This window comes from Bos grunniens, chromosome 3 (genome assembly GCF_055505025.1).
Source record: "Bos grunniens cultivar Pamir isolate PY7600 chromosome 3, Bosgru_T2T1.0, whole genome shotgun sequence".
Taxonomy (NCBI): Eukaryota; Metazoa; Chordata; class Mammalia; order Artiodactyla; family Bovidae; genus Bos; species Bos grunniens.
Window position 1 is genome coordinate 113,936,346 of NC_141167.1, and position 12,437 is coordinate 113,948,782.

At 66.8% G+C, this 12,437-nt stretch overlaps 7 non-coding genes across 7 annotated transcripts; 3 read left to right on the plus strand and 4 right to left on the minus strand.

Annotated features, from left to right (window-relative positions):
• Positions 1-1,370: 1,370 nt before the first annotated feature.
• Positions 1,371-1,441, minus strand: TRNAG-GCC (transfer RNA glycine (anticodon GCC)). Its single transcript has one exon. It is a non-coding gene; the product is annotated as a tRNA-Gly (tRNA).
• A 1,274-nt stretch (positions 1,442-2,715) lies between these two features.
• Positions 2,716-2,798, minus strand: TRNAL-CAG (transfer RNA leucine (anticodon CAG)). The gene has a single exon. It is a non-coding gene; the product is annotated as a tRNA-Leu (tRNA).
• A 553-nt stretch (positions 2,799-3,351) lies between these two features.
• On the plus strand, positions 3,352-3,423 carry TRNAD-GUC (transfer RNA aspartic acid (anticodon GUC)). Its single transcript has one exon. It is a non-coding gene; the product is annotated as a tRNA-Asp (tRNA).
• A 764-nt stretch (positions 3,424-4,187) lies between these two features.
• On the plus strand, positions 4,188-4,259 carry TRNAG-UCC (transfer RNA glycine (anticodon UCC)). The gene has a single exon. It is a non-coding gene; the product is annotated as a tRNA-Gly (tRNA).
• Positions 4,260-4,559: 300 nt separating this feature from the next.
• Positions 4,560-4,631, plus strand: TRNAE-CUC (transfer RNA glutamic acid (anticodon CUC)). Its single transcript has one exon. It is a non-coding gene; the product is annotated as a tRNA-Glu (tRNA).
• A 6,201-nt stretch (positions 4,632-10,832) lies between these two features.
• TRNAG-GCC (transfer RNA glycine (anticodon GCC)) lies at positions 10,833-10,903 on the minus strand. Its single transcript has one exon. It is a non-coding gene; the product is annotated as a tRNA-Gly (tRNA).
• Positions 10,904-12,177: 1,274 nt separating this feature from the next.
• On the minus strand, positions 12,178-12,260 carry TRNAL-CAG (transfer RNA leucine (anticodon CAG)). Its single transcript has one exon. It is a non-coding gene; the product is annotated as a tRNA-Leu (tRNA).
• Between the last annotated feature and the right edge of the window lie 177 nt (positions 12,261-12,437).

Here is a 12,437-nt window from a genome sequence, read left to right on the forward strand (position 1 = left end):
GAAACCCTCACGTGCCCGTCGGCCCGTGGCCGGCACGAGAAGGTGAGGCAGATACGTACCGTGGAATATGACGCAGCCATCAAGTAGGAGCGGCCATCGCCATGGGCCCCAACGCCGGACGGACCCACAGAAGGGTCCACTGCCTGAAGTGAGTCGGGTGGAGAGGGACAAAGCTCTGTGGACTCGAACAACGAATACCAGTGAATCTGTGTGCAAAGGGGAAACCGACCTTGAGACGGAGAAAACGTGCATAGGGCTAGCCAAGGGGAAAGGCAGGGGAGGGACGAAGTTGGAGTCGGATCAAGAGATAGGAAATACTGTACTTACAGTCGATGAGCAACAGAGCTTTCCTCTGTAGCATGAGAACTGTATTCGTGTCTCGCCTTAACCTACACTGGAAAATCACCTGGAAAAGAACAGGGGACTGAATCACTTTGCCGAGCACCTGAGACTAACCCAGGACTGTAAAGCAGTTCTCCTCGTGTTGGAAGAAGCAGAAAGAGGAGCAGGCCCTGGCCTGGGGTAGGGGGTGGGGGGAGGCAGGCCAGTGCGCCAAATGCAAAGGCAGGTTCCTGGACAGCCTGGGATTTGGAATGGCTCAGGGAGGACCTGGGCGTGGTGGGGGGGGGGTGTGCAAATGGGGGAGGTGGGGAGCCGGGTGGGGGTGGGATGGGGGTTGCGTTTGGGGAAGTAGGGGCACGGTGAGGGTGCAGGCTGAGGTGGTGGTGCTCTTGGGGGCAGGGCTGATGCTGAGGTGAGGCGCGCAACAGGGTTTCAGGGGCATGGGGTGGTGTTTGAGGCGGTGAGGCCGTCCCTGTTGGAGACCCATTTCTGCCGAGGGACGGGAGCTGGTGGACTTCTTTGGAACTCCTCCTGCAAGACGCTGGTCCAGGGACCCTCCAGGCGAAAGGGAGGTATGCTTGCCAGATGTGGCAACTTCCTTGCTCCTGACTGTGCAAACGTAGTGTGATTGATTCTCGGAGTGTGGGGAGAGTGAGGCAGGGAGCTTGGAGACGGACGTTGTGAAAGGTGAAGAGGTGGTGCGGGCGGCTGCCAGCCGTGGGCTATTCCTTCCAGTGCAATCCCTGAGCCCCTGGCTGGGTCCGGGTGAGGAAGCGGGCAAACACAAGAAAGGCGCCTGGACGCACGGGCGGCTGAGCCCGCAGGGCTTGGGGCCACGGAGGCTTGGCAGCAGGGCCTTTTCTGGGTGGGGTGGGGGTGGGGTGGGGTGGTGGGCGTCTGCGTGGGAGAGGCAGCGGGCGGCAGGTAGCAGCCAGCGGTTGCAGGAGCGCTGCCTGGAGCGTCTTTCAGCCGGCAGACCTAGCTGGGCTCTGGGGCTGCACTGCGGGACCAAAAGGGGACGCTGCGGCTGCATGGGCCGGGAATCGAACCCGGGCCTCCCGCGTGGCAGGCGAGAATTCTACCACTGAACCACCCATGCACCGATGGCCAACGCCGCCCGACGCTGCCCCAGGGGCGCTGACCGCCACCCGCCCGGCACTGCTCACTGCTCGCCCGTCGCCCGTCGGCATCTATCTGCTCCATCGGAGCAGGAGACGACGGTGGGGAGCGGGGAGAGGGGGCGACCTGAAAGCCAGGATCCGGGCACGTGCAGGACCACAGGGCGCGGCGCTCTCGGAGGGTCCCACTCGGCCCGTCGCGCGCCTTCTGCGCCGACCACGGCCGCCGCGACCCTGTCGGTGTCGCCCGAGGGGGCCGGGAGCCGACGCCTCCTGCCCGGCGCCGAGATCCCTGTCAGGTGCAGGCGCAGGCGCTGCGTGGTCGCTGCGGCCGCGCGCCGACGTTCCTCTCAGCGACCGCCGGGTCCCGACCCAAAGGCGTGTGAGCCCGGCTCGTGCGCTCTGGCGGGCCGCGCGCCCGAGGTCCGGCTCTGACGGGGTGGTGGTGCTGGTGAGGAGGGGCCATTTGGCAGAGCGGCTCCTGGCTCGGGGACTGCCGGCTGAGGCAGGGAGCGCGCTCTGGAAGGGCTTGGCTCCGGCCCGGGCAGCGGCTTCCCCGGGAAGGTCGGGGGCGCCGGCCGGCCGCCGGTGGGCGGGCTGCACGGGCACGTAGGGCTTCTGCTCCCTCCCCAGAGGAGCACCCTTCCCGGGACGGACTGGTGCCAGGAAGACCGGTGTTCGCTGGCCAGCAGGAAGGCTGGGAGGCACGTGTCCCTGGCGGGCGGCAGGCAGGTGTGGCCCGGCCAAGGCCGCAAGGCGCAGAAGCGTCGAGGGCACGCAGCAACCCCCCTGGCGGGCAAGGCTGGGGCTCGGCCGCCTCGGTGTGACTGGGGAGCGCAGGCGGGCCGGCGGGGCGGGTGCGGAGGACAGACAGGGTGCCGGCCGGTGGGAGAGCGGCCGGGGGCGGACGTGGAAGCAAGGCTGCGAGAGCGAGTTGGCCGTTCCCCGGCAGAAGTCGGAGCGCCGGCGACGCGAGGAGGGCTTGCCAGCCGCCGCGGGGCTGCGTGCTTCGGTGCGGCCGGGGGCGGGGCGTGGCCGTGGGAGTGGGAGGGTGGGCGAGGGTGGGCGAGGGGGAAGCGGGGAGGCAGGAAAACCAGCAGCTGCAGCTGCAGCCAGCTGGGGAGGAAAGATGCGCTGAGGAGGACTGAAGGTTCCTGGGGTGGGGGTGCAGGTGGCGGGAGGCAGGGCGTGTGTGGAGCAAGGCAGTGGCGCGGGGAGGACGGGCGCGTTTGTCCGGCGGGCCAAAAGGCTGGCTTGTCAGGAGTGGGATTCGAACCCACGCCTCCAGGGGAGACTGCGACCTGAACGCAGCGCCTTAGACCGCTCGGCCATCCTGACGGCGGGCCTGGCTGGGCGCGTGGCCGCTCGCCTGGCTGGGACCCGACGCGGCGCGAGCCCCGGCGCCCTTGGCGGGCCGCGCGCCGCGCCGCGCCCGGCAGGCAGGCAGGCAGGCAGGCAGGCAGGCGGCCGTCCGGGGTGGGTGTCGACGGAGCCGGCGCGCGGCGGCCGGCCGAGGCGCCTGGCTCGGCCGCCGGTCGCTCCCCGGACCCAGCCGGGCCGTGGGCGGGCCGGCCCCTCCCCAGCCGCGCCTTTCCTGGCCCGACGCCGGCCGGCGCGCGCCCACCGTGTCCTCGCAGCCTCGCTTGCCTTCTCGGGCCCCCTTCTCCCGGCGGAATGCCCGCGTGGGAGGCAAGAGGCGGCGCGCCCTGGGGAGTGTCCAGTGCCCCGGGGGTCCGGGGCCCTGTCGGGGTGGCGGGCTGCCGCTGTGAGCGAGGCGGTTGGTTGGGTGCCCGGTTGGGTCGGGACCCGCGGTGGCCGGGGGCCCGTGCTGGGCAGGGGTCGCGTCGGCAGGCAGCCCGAGAGCGGCCGGGCGGTAGGACGGTCGCCGCCGTCCTCGTTAGTATAGTGGTGAGTATCCCCGCCTGTCACGCGGGAGACCGGGGTTCGATTCCCCGACGGGGAGGCCACACACCCTTTTTGGTGGCCGCGGTCGCTCTCTGTCCTGCCGCCAGGCCCCCAGAGGCCCTTCGTCTGGTCCCGCCGCCTTTGGGCGAGGCGCCAGGGCGCGGTGCGCGGCCTAGCCACCGTCGACCCCCTCTCCCCGTGCGGGCCTCCAGCCCGAGCCCTTTGTGGTCGCCGGGCGCACGGTCGCCACGGCCGAGCGAGGGCCTCCTTGGCCACCCCACGGCCTTGCCCGACCAGAGCCGGAGCTTGCGGCCCGCGGGGCCGCCCGGCCGCCCACGCACCCACTCCCACTGGCCGCCTGAGTGGGCTCCTAGGCTCGCGACGCCCCCGCCGTGCGGCTCGGCACAGCGCCGCGACGCGTGCAGGCAGCTGGGTCCCGTGTCCCCAAGTCGTCGTGGGAAGTGGCCGCGCCCAGAGCCCGGTGGAGAAGGGCTTTGGCCAGCTGGGTGCGGGAAGCTGCGTGCCCCGCGTTGCCCGCCGGAGGTGAGGGCGGAGGCGTTCGCGGGCCGCGGCGGGGAGCGAAGGGCCGCAGGGCCGCAAGGCCGTCGGGCCGGTGGACCACGGCAACGGCGTAGCGCCGACGCGCATGGGGCGCCGCGCGGCTGCTGGTGGCGCCGGCGGCGGCGCAGAGCCTCCGGCTGACGGGGCGTCCGGGCAGGGATGCGGAGGCGGTGGCGGCAGGGGCGGCAGGGGCGGCGGCGGCGGCGAGATTATGCTGGGGCGAGCCCGGGGCCGGCGTCCGGCGGCCGCCCGGGCTGTGTAGCGTTGGTGGTATAGTGGTGAGCATAGCTGCCTTCCAAGCAGTTGACCCGGGTTCGATTCCCGGCCAACGCAGCGGGCCGACCTTTTGCTGAGCTGCACCGCCCTCCCGGCACGGGCGATGGCGGGGAGAGAGAGCTGGGAGCGGGGAGCCAGCCCGCTGGCCCGCGGCTTTTGGCGTGTGTGCGAGAAGCCGGCGGCGCGCGCAGTGTTTTGAGGGGGCTGAAAGCAAGACGGCACGCCAAGGCAGGAGGACTGACGGGGCCGGCGGGCGGCTGGACTTGCAAAGGCCGGGTGTGGGCGGCAAGGTGGCGCGGGCGGGTGGCATGGAGGCGCTGGGTTCAGCGGGAGCAGGCGAGGGCCTTGCCCCGACGCTCCCTGGTGGTCTAGTGGTTAGGATTCGGCGCTCTCACCGCCGCGGCCCGGGTTCGATTCCCGGTCAGGGAAGCCTTTCTTCTTCCTCTCCGGAGGCCTGCCACCTGCCGGGGTCCTCGCCGGCGACCCTCCCACCTTTACCCTTTTAGCCTACGCAATGGCAACCCACTCCAGTCCTCCTGCCTGGAAAACCCTATGGACCGAGGAGCCTGGGAGGCTGCAGACCATGGGGTCGCTAAACGTCCCATAGGACCGAGCGACTTCACTTTCACTTTTCACTTGCATGCATTGCAGAAGGAAATGGCAAGCCACTCCAGTGTTCTTGCCTGGAGAATCCCAGGGACGGGGGAGCCTGGTGGGCTGCCGTCTACGGGGTCGCACAGAGTCGGACAGGACTGACGCGACTTAGCAGCTCAGCACTGCGCCAGAGGCCCCCGGGACCCTGCACCTCCAGCCCAAGCACGATTCAGGCCACCTCCGCCGTCCCCCGGGGCAAACCTTTGTTGGCCGCAGTGGCAACCTCGCGCCGCTTTCACCACGACCGGCCTGAGGCCTCCCATCCCCCGCCTCCCTCCCTCCTGAGGGGCTGCGGCTGCTGGCCCTGGTGGCGGCCGTGAAGCTCCAGGGCTTGTGCTGGTTCTCCTGGTGTCGGGGGGGCGGGGGGAGGGGGGCGGGGGGCGGGGCCGGTGAGGAGGTGGGGTGGGATAGGGCGGGGTGGGGATAGGGGCGGGGGTAGGGGCGCGAGCTGTGGTGGTCGCCAGCGGGGGCCAGCAGCGGCAGGGGCGGTGGCCGCAGCCGAAGGTGAGCGAGGGGGATGTGCCTCGGAGAGTGGGGGCCAGTGGCCACGGACACGCCTGCCTCCCCATGTCCCTCATGCCAGCCCCGTCTCTGGGCGGCTTGGCCACTGCGCGCCAGGTCCCGGGCTGGCTGTGACTCCCGTATGGTGCTGCTGTCTCCGAGAGGGTTCTGGTCTTGAGTGGGCTCTGGGAGGCGGACCGCGGCGCCCGGGAGGCATCGGGATCAGTTCAGTCGCTCAGGGCACTGCAGCAGCCAGGCTTCCCTGTCCATCACCAACTCGCGAGGCTTGCTCAAACTCATGTCCGTCCAGTCGGGGATGCCATCCAAGCCTCTCGTCTTCTGTCGGGTCGTCCCGGTCTCCTCCTGCCTTCCATCAGGGTCTTTCCCCGTGAGTCAGTTTTGCGGGTCGGGTGGCCAGAGGATTGGCGTTTCGGCTTCAGCCTCAGTCCTTCTAATGAATATTCAGGACTGATTTCCTCGAGGATGGACGGGTTGGGTCTCCTCGCAGTCCAAGGGACTCTCAAGAGTCTTCTCCAACACCGCAGTCCAAAAGCATCAATTCTTCGGCACTCATCCTTCTTTATACTCCACCTCTCACATCTGTACGTGACCGCTGGAGAAACCGTAGCTTTCACGAGACAGACCCTCGTCACAGACCTCGTCTCTGCTTTTCGACATGCTGTCTAGGTTGGTCATAGCTTTTCTCCCAAGGAGCGAACGTCTTTTCATTTCGCCGGCGCGGCCGGCGTCTGCAGTGCTTTGGGGCAGCCCCCCCAAATGAAGTCTTTCCCGCTTTCCGTTCTTTCCCCGTCTATTTGCCATGAAGTGATGGGACGGGATGCCATGATCTTAGTTGTCTGAATGTTGAGTTTGAAGCCAACGTTTTCACTCTCCTCTTTCACTTTCCTCAAGGGGCTCTTTAGTTCTTCTTCGCTCTCCCCGAGGCAAAGGGGTGAAGACGGATGTGGACCTGTGCCTCGAATCCCACCACCGCTTAGTGGAAGTGAGAGAGCTCGCAGATCCGGGGGGGCGGGCCGGCCCGGCTGGGCAAAGCTAGCCCACCGGCCTGGAGGCGGCAGATGCGCTCGAGGCAGCGATGCCTGCCAGGGAGGACTACCCAACCATCAGGGTGTTTCCCTTGCCTGACCACAGCTCTCAATCCTACCGGACTGAGGCAAGATTTCCCCAGGCCTCCCTCCCCCACTCGTAACCAAAGGTGGGCACTGGGGCGCCCTCACACCCACACCCACCCACACACCCACCCACCCACCCACCCACACACACACACACACACACGCACAGCGCCCTGTTCCCCGCACCCCTCCCCTAGTTATGACATCTACGAGTTTCCCATTCTCATCCAACTGTCTATCCAGGATCCACTCCATCCCTCTCGCCAACCTGTCATTGTCTTCCCCTAGGAACTCTCCCCGAGGGTAATCGCCCACCACAGTCTCCCCTTGGGCCAATCTCGAGGTCGTCTTTCCCCAAAGGGTTTCATTCCACGTCCGTTCAAGGACTGTGTCCTTCGGAGGGGAAGTGGACGGCCGACCAAGGGCACCAAAGTGCAGCGAGGGCGGCACAATCGGGTGGGATGGCGCCGAGTCCCCTATGGGAAAGGAGCCCCCGTGGCCCGACGTGTGCTTGCCGTGGCCAAAGGAGGTTTCCTTGAGGCCCCTGCCGGGGCCGTGGGCATCAGCGTGCGTGGGGGAGAGTATGGGACGAAGGTGCTTGGGGCCATGGCTGGTGGGCGCCCCACGTGGATCAGGGACCTGGGCAGAGCGATCATCGCAGGGAGAGGGGGCGGCGGCGAGCTGAGGGGCTGGCAGGCAGGCCCAGGGGTGCTTGGGTGGAGTCTTCCTGGAGGGCCAGCATGAGGGGATGGGTGGGGCTCGAGGGAACCTGGCCGAAAGATCGGCAGGCCGCTCGAGCAGGCCCTCTGCAGGAGCATGGGCGAGGTGGCAAAGCCCTGCCAGGCGCATGTGAGAGGCTGGGATGGATCTGTGGGAGGTAGGGGTGGGCGTAGGGTCGGGGTGGGTCCGCGGAGCCGGAGGGAGGCCCGCACTGGTGAACCTCAGGGCAGGGCAGGCCAGGCCAGGCCAGGGCAGGACGTGGGAGGGGTGGCCCGAGCTCCAGGGCGTTGGTGGCGGGGCCGGGGCGGGGGCGGATGGGTCCGAGCCTGGAGTTGGAGGGAAAGGCAGAGGGCAGGCCGTGACAGTGATGGGGCTGTGGCATGAGGAAGATGGTGGGGGAGCACTCCATTCATTTGGGCGGGGTGGCGGGTGAGCGGGCGAGCCACACTGGTGCGCGGTGCTGCAGGCTGCTCAGGCTCAGCGGTGGGCTGAGGACGCAGGCAAGCCAACGACAGAAACGGGGTCCCAGATGGGGGCCAGACCTGGTCCGAGATGGGTGGGCCCCCCTTACCGCCCCAGAGACCAAAGTCACCACTCATCAGGAGCAAATGTCCAGTCTCGGGTGTGACATGGCTGGGGGCACACGGTGGGATGGGGAGTGGTGGTTGGCCGCTCGGGTGGCTGAGATTTCACGAGGACCAAGGAGAGCTCCCATGTGACCGAGCACAACCGTCCCTCCAGGGTACACACCCGCAGAGGGCAAACCTCGGGGAGGTCTGAGGGTGCCCACACCGCCACGGACACGGCGACACTGTTTGCCATGGCCAAGACACGGAGCAAACCCCAGCGCCCATCCACACGTGGCGGGCCCGAGAAGAGGTGGCACAGATGTAGCATGGAACCATCACTCAGTCATAAAGAAATAAGTCAAGTGTTGCCACTTGTCACAAGCAATGATGGACCTAGAGACTCTTACACTTGGTGAAGCACGTCAGACCGCGTTGGACAAAGGCATGTGGAACGTGTGAAAGAATACAAAACGGAGCTATTTGCCGAGGAGAAACCCACTCACGCAGAAAACCACCTTAGGGGAACGCCAGCGGAAAGGCAGCGCTGGAGGGATGCGTGTGCAGCTGGGACGAACAGATACGCAGGACCCTGGATAAAGGGAGAAGCGCCAAGGTGATCCAGTTCAACACAGGGAATAAGCGTCAGTACCCTGGAATCCCCTCGAGTGGACAAGAATCTGAAAACATACATGAAATCCAAAATCCCGTGTACAACACGGGAAACAGAATCACTTTGCGGTCCATCGGAAACGAGCACAATATTGGAAACCCACTGTGCTTCAGCAACAACCGTGACTCCGACAATGGAATCGGCTTTGCAGAAGAAACGAAATCAACAGGCAAGTAAGTCGGCCGGGAACAGACGAGCTGTCCCAATCCCACCCTGGGTACATACCCGTGAGAGCCGCAACTCTTCATTCGGAAAGACACATGCAAACCCCACGGTCATAGCAGCACTGCTTGCCATAGCCGAGACGTGGAGGAAACCCTAGTGCCCATCCCCAACGGCTCACCCGCGTAGGTGCCATACCAGAGACAGGGAGAGAATGGGATGGCACTGAGCCGTCCACGCGAGTGCATTAGTGTCACTGGCAGCAACAGCGGAAGCTGGAGCTGCGCAATATTACCCTTGGTGAGGGAAGTCAAACAGGCAGGGTCACAGATGGGTGGAATCTTAAGTGTTGTACAAATTCACCCCTGTGGCAACCAGCGACAGACTCTCAGACTCGGGAAAGCAGCCTCGGGCTTCCCAAGGGCAGAGTCACGGACGGAGGGATGGATGAGGAGCCGGGCTCAACGGATGTACCGTACCAGTACTGCGTAGAAAGGAGAGGAGCAACAAGGAGACACGGAATACTACAGGGAATGAGATCCCGTATCCTGTTCACCTGTAACGGAAACCGATCTGAAACCCTCATCCCACCTGCACAGGAGGGAATCACAACGCTGTACAGCGGACACGGGCACCAGGCTGTAGTTGTACACTTCCAGAACAACAACTGCCACTCCGGGGAAGTCAATCAGTCGAGGATCGGTCCACCAGTAGGACAAAGAAGAGCTCACATGATGATCCAGCAGACCCAATCCCGGCTACTCATCGGGAAAAGACAACACGCCCAATGGGAAGAGAGGCGGGCATCCCCCAGGGTCATCGCAGCCCTCGGTGCCGTAGCCGAGACGTGGGAAACCCTCACGTGCCCGTCGGCCCGTGGCCGGCACGAGAAGGTGAGGCAGATACGTACCGTGGAATATGACGCAGCCATCAAGTAGGAGCGGCCATCGCCATGGGCCCCAACGCCGGACGGACCCACAGAAGGGTCCACTGCCTGAAGTGAGTCGGGTGGAGAGGGACAAAGCTCTGTGGACTCGAACAACGAATACCAGTGAATCTGTGTGCAAAGGGGAAACCGACCTTGAGACGGAGAAAACGTGCATAGGGCTAGCCAAGGGGAAAGGCAGGGGAGGGACGAAGTTGGAGTCGGATCAAGAGATAGGAAATACTGTACTTACAGTCGATGAGCAACAGAGCTTTCCTCTGTAGCATGAGAACTGTATTCGTGTCTCGCCTTAACCTACACTGGAAAATCACCTGGAAAAGAACAGGGGACTGAATCACTTTGCCGAGCACCTGAGACTAACCCAGGACTGTAAAGCAGTTCTCCTCGTGTTGGAAGAAGCAGAAAGAGGAGCAGGCCCTGGCCTGGGGTAGGGGGTGGGGGGAGGCAGGCCAGTGCGCCAAATGCAAAGGCAGGTTCCTGGACAGCCTGGGATTTGGAATGGCTCAGGGAGGACCTGGGCGTGGTGGGGGGGGGGTGTGCAAATGGGGGAGGTGGGGAGCCGGGTGGGGGTGGGATGGGGGTTGCGTTTGGGGAAGTAGGGGCACGGTGAGGGTGCAGGCTGAGGTGGTGGTGCTCTTGGGGGCAGGGCTGATGCTGAGGTGAGGCGCGCAACAGGGTTTCAGGGGCATGGGGTGGTGTTTGAGGCGGTGAGGCCGTCCCTGTTGGAGACCCATTTCTGCCGAGGGACGGGAGCTGGTGGACTTCTTTGGAACTCCTCCTGCAAGACGCTGGTCCAGGGACCCTCCAGGCGAAAGGGAGGTATGCTTGCCAGATGTGGCAACTTCCTTGCTCCTGACTGTGCAAACGTAGTGTGATTGATTCTCGGAGTGTGGGGAGAGTGAGGCAGGGAGCTTGGAGACGGACGTTGTGAAAGGTGAAGAGGTGGTGCGGGCGGCTGCCAGCCGTGGGCTATTCCTTCCAGTGCAATCCCTGAGCCCCTGGCTGGGTCCGGGTGAGGAAGCGGGCAAACACAAGAAAGGCGCCTGGACGCACGGGCGGCTGAGCCCGCAGGGCTTGGGGCCACGGAGGCTTGGCAGCAGGGCCTTTTCTGGGTGGGGTGGGGGTGGGGTGGGGTGGTGGGCGTCTGCGTGGGAGAGGCAGCGGGCGGCAGGTAGCAGCCAGCGGTTGCAGGAGCGCTGCCTGGAGCGTCTTTCAGCCGGCAGACCTAGCTGGGCTCTGGGGCTGCACTGCGGGACCAAAAGGGGACGCTGCGGCTGCATGGGCCGGGAATCGAACCCGGGCCTCCCGCGTGGCAGGCGAGAATTCTACCACTGAACCACCCATGCACCGATGGCCAACGCCGCCCGACGCTGCCCCAGGGGCGCTGACCGCCACCCGCCCGGCACTGCTCACTGCTCGCCCGTCGCCCGTCGGCATCTATCTGCTCCATCGGAGCAGGAGACGACGGTGGGGAGCGGGGAGAGGGGGCGACCTGAAAGCCAGGATCCGGGCACGTGCAGGACCACAGGGCGCGGCGCTCTCGGAGGGTCCCACTCGGCCCGTCGCGCGCCTTCTGCGCCGACCACGGCCGCCGCGACCCTGTCGGTGTCGCCCGAGGGGGCCGGGAGCCGACGCCTCCTGCCCGGCGCCGAGATCCCTGTCAGGTGCAGGCGCAGGCGCTGCGTGGTCGCTGCGGCCGCGCGCCGACGTTCCTCTCAGCGACCGCCGGGTCCCGACCCAAAGGCGTGTGAGCCCGGCTCGTGCGCTCTGGCGGGCCGCGCGCCCGAGGTCCGGCTCTGACGGGGTGGTGGTGCTGGTGAGGAGGGGCCATTTGGCAGAGCGGCTCCTGGCTCGGGGACTGCCGGCTGAGGCAGGGAGCGCGCTCTGGAAGGGCTTGGCTCCGGCCCGGGCAGCGGCTTCCCCGGGAAGGTCGGGGGCGCCGGCCGGCCGCCGGTGGGCGGGCTGCACGGGCACGTAGGGCTTCTGCTCCCTCCCCAGAGGAGCACCCTTCCCGGGACGGACTGGTGCCAGGAAGACCGGTGTTCGCTGGCCAGCAGGAAGGCTGGGAGGCACGTGTCCCTGGCGGGCGGCAGGCAGGTGTGGCCCGGCCAAGGCCGCAAGGCGCAGAAGCGTCGAGGGCACGCAGCAACCCCCCTGGCGGGCAAGGCTGGGGCTCGGCCGCCTCGGTGTGACTGGGGAGCGCAGGCGGGCCGGCGGGGCGGGTGCGGAGGACAGACAGGGTGCCGGCCGGTGGGAGAGCGGCCGGGGGCGGACGTGGAAGCAAGGCTGCGAGAGCGAGTTGGCCGTTCCCCGGCAGAAGTCGGAGCGCCGGCGACGCGAGGAGGGCTTGCCAGCCGCCGCGGGGCTGCGTGCTTCGGTGCGGCCGGGGGCGGGGCGTGGCCGTGGGAGTGGGAGGGTGGGCGAGGGTGGGCGAGGGGGAAGCGGGGAGGCAGGAAAACCAGCAGCTGCAGCTGCAGCCAGCTGGGGAGGAAAGATGCGCTGAGGAGGACTGAAGGTTCCTGGGGTGGGGGTGCAGGTGGCGGGAGGCAGGGCGTGTGTGGAGCAAGGCAGTGGCGCGGGGAGGACGGGCGCGTTTGTCCGGCGGGCCAAAAGGCTGGCTTGTCAGGAGTGGGATTCGAACCCACGCCTCCAGGGGAGACTGCGACCTGAACGCAGCGCCTTAGACCGCTCGGCCATCCTGACGGCGGGCCTGGCTGGGCGCGTGGCCGCTCGCCTGGCTGGGACCCGACGCGGCGCGAGCCCCGGCGCCCTTGGCGGGCCGCGCGCCGCGCCGCGCCCGGCAGGCAGGCAGGCAGGCAGGCAGGCAGGCGGCCGTCCGGGGTGGGTGTCGACGGAGCCGGCGCGCGGCGGCCGGCCGAG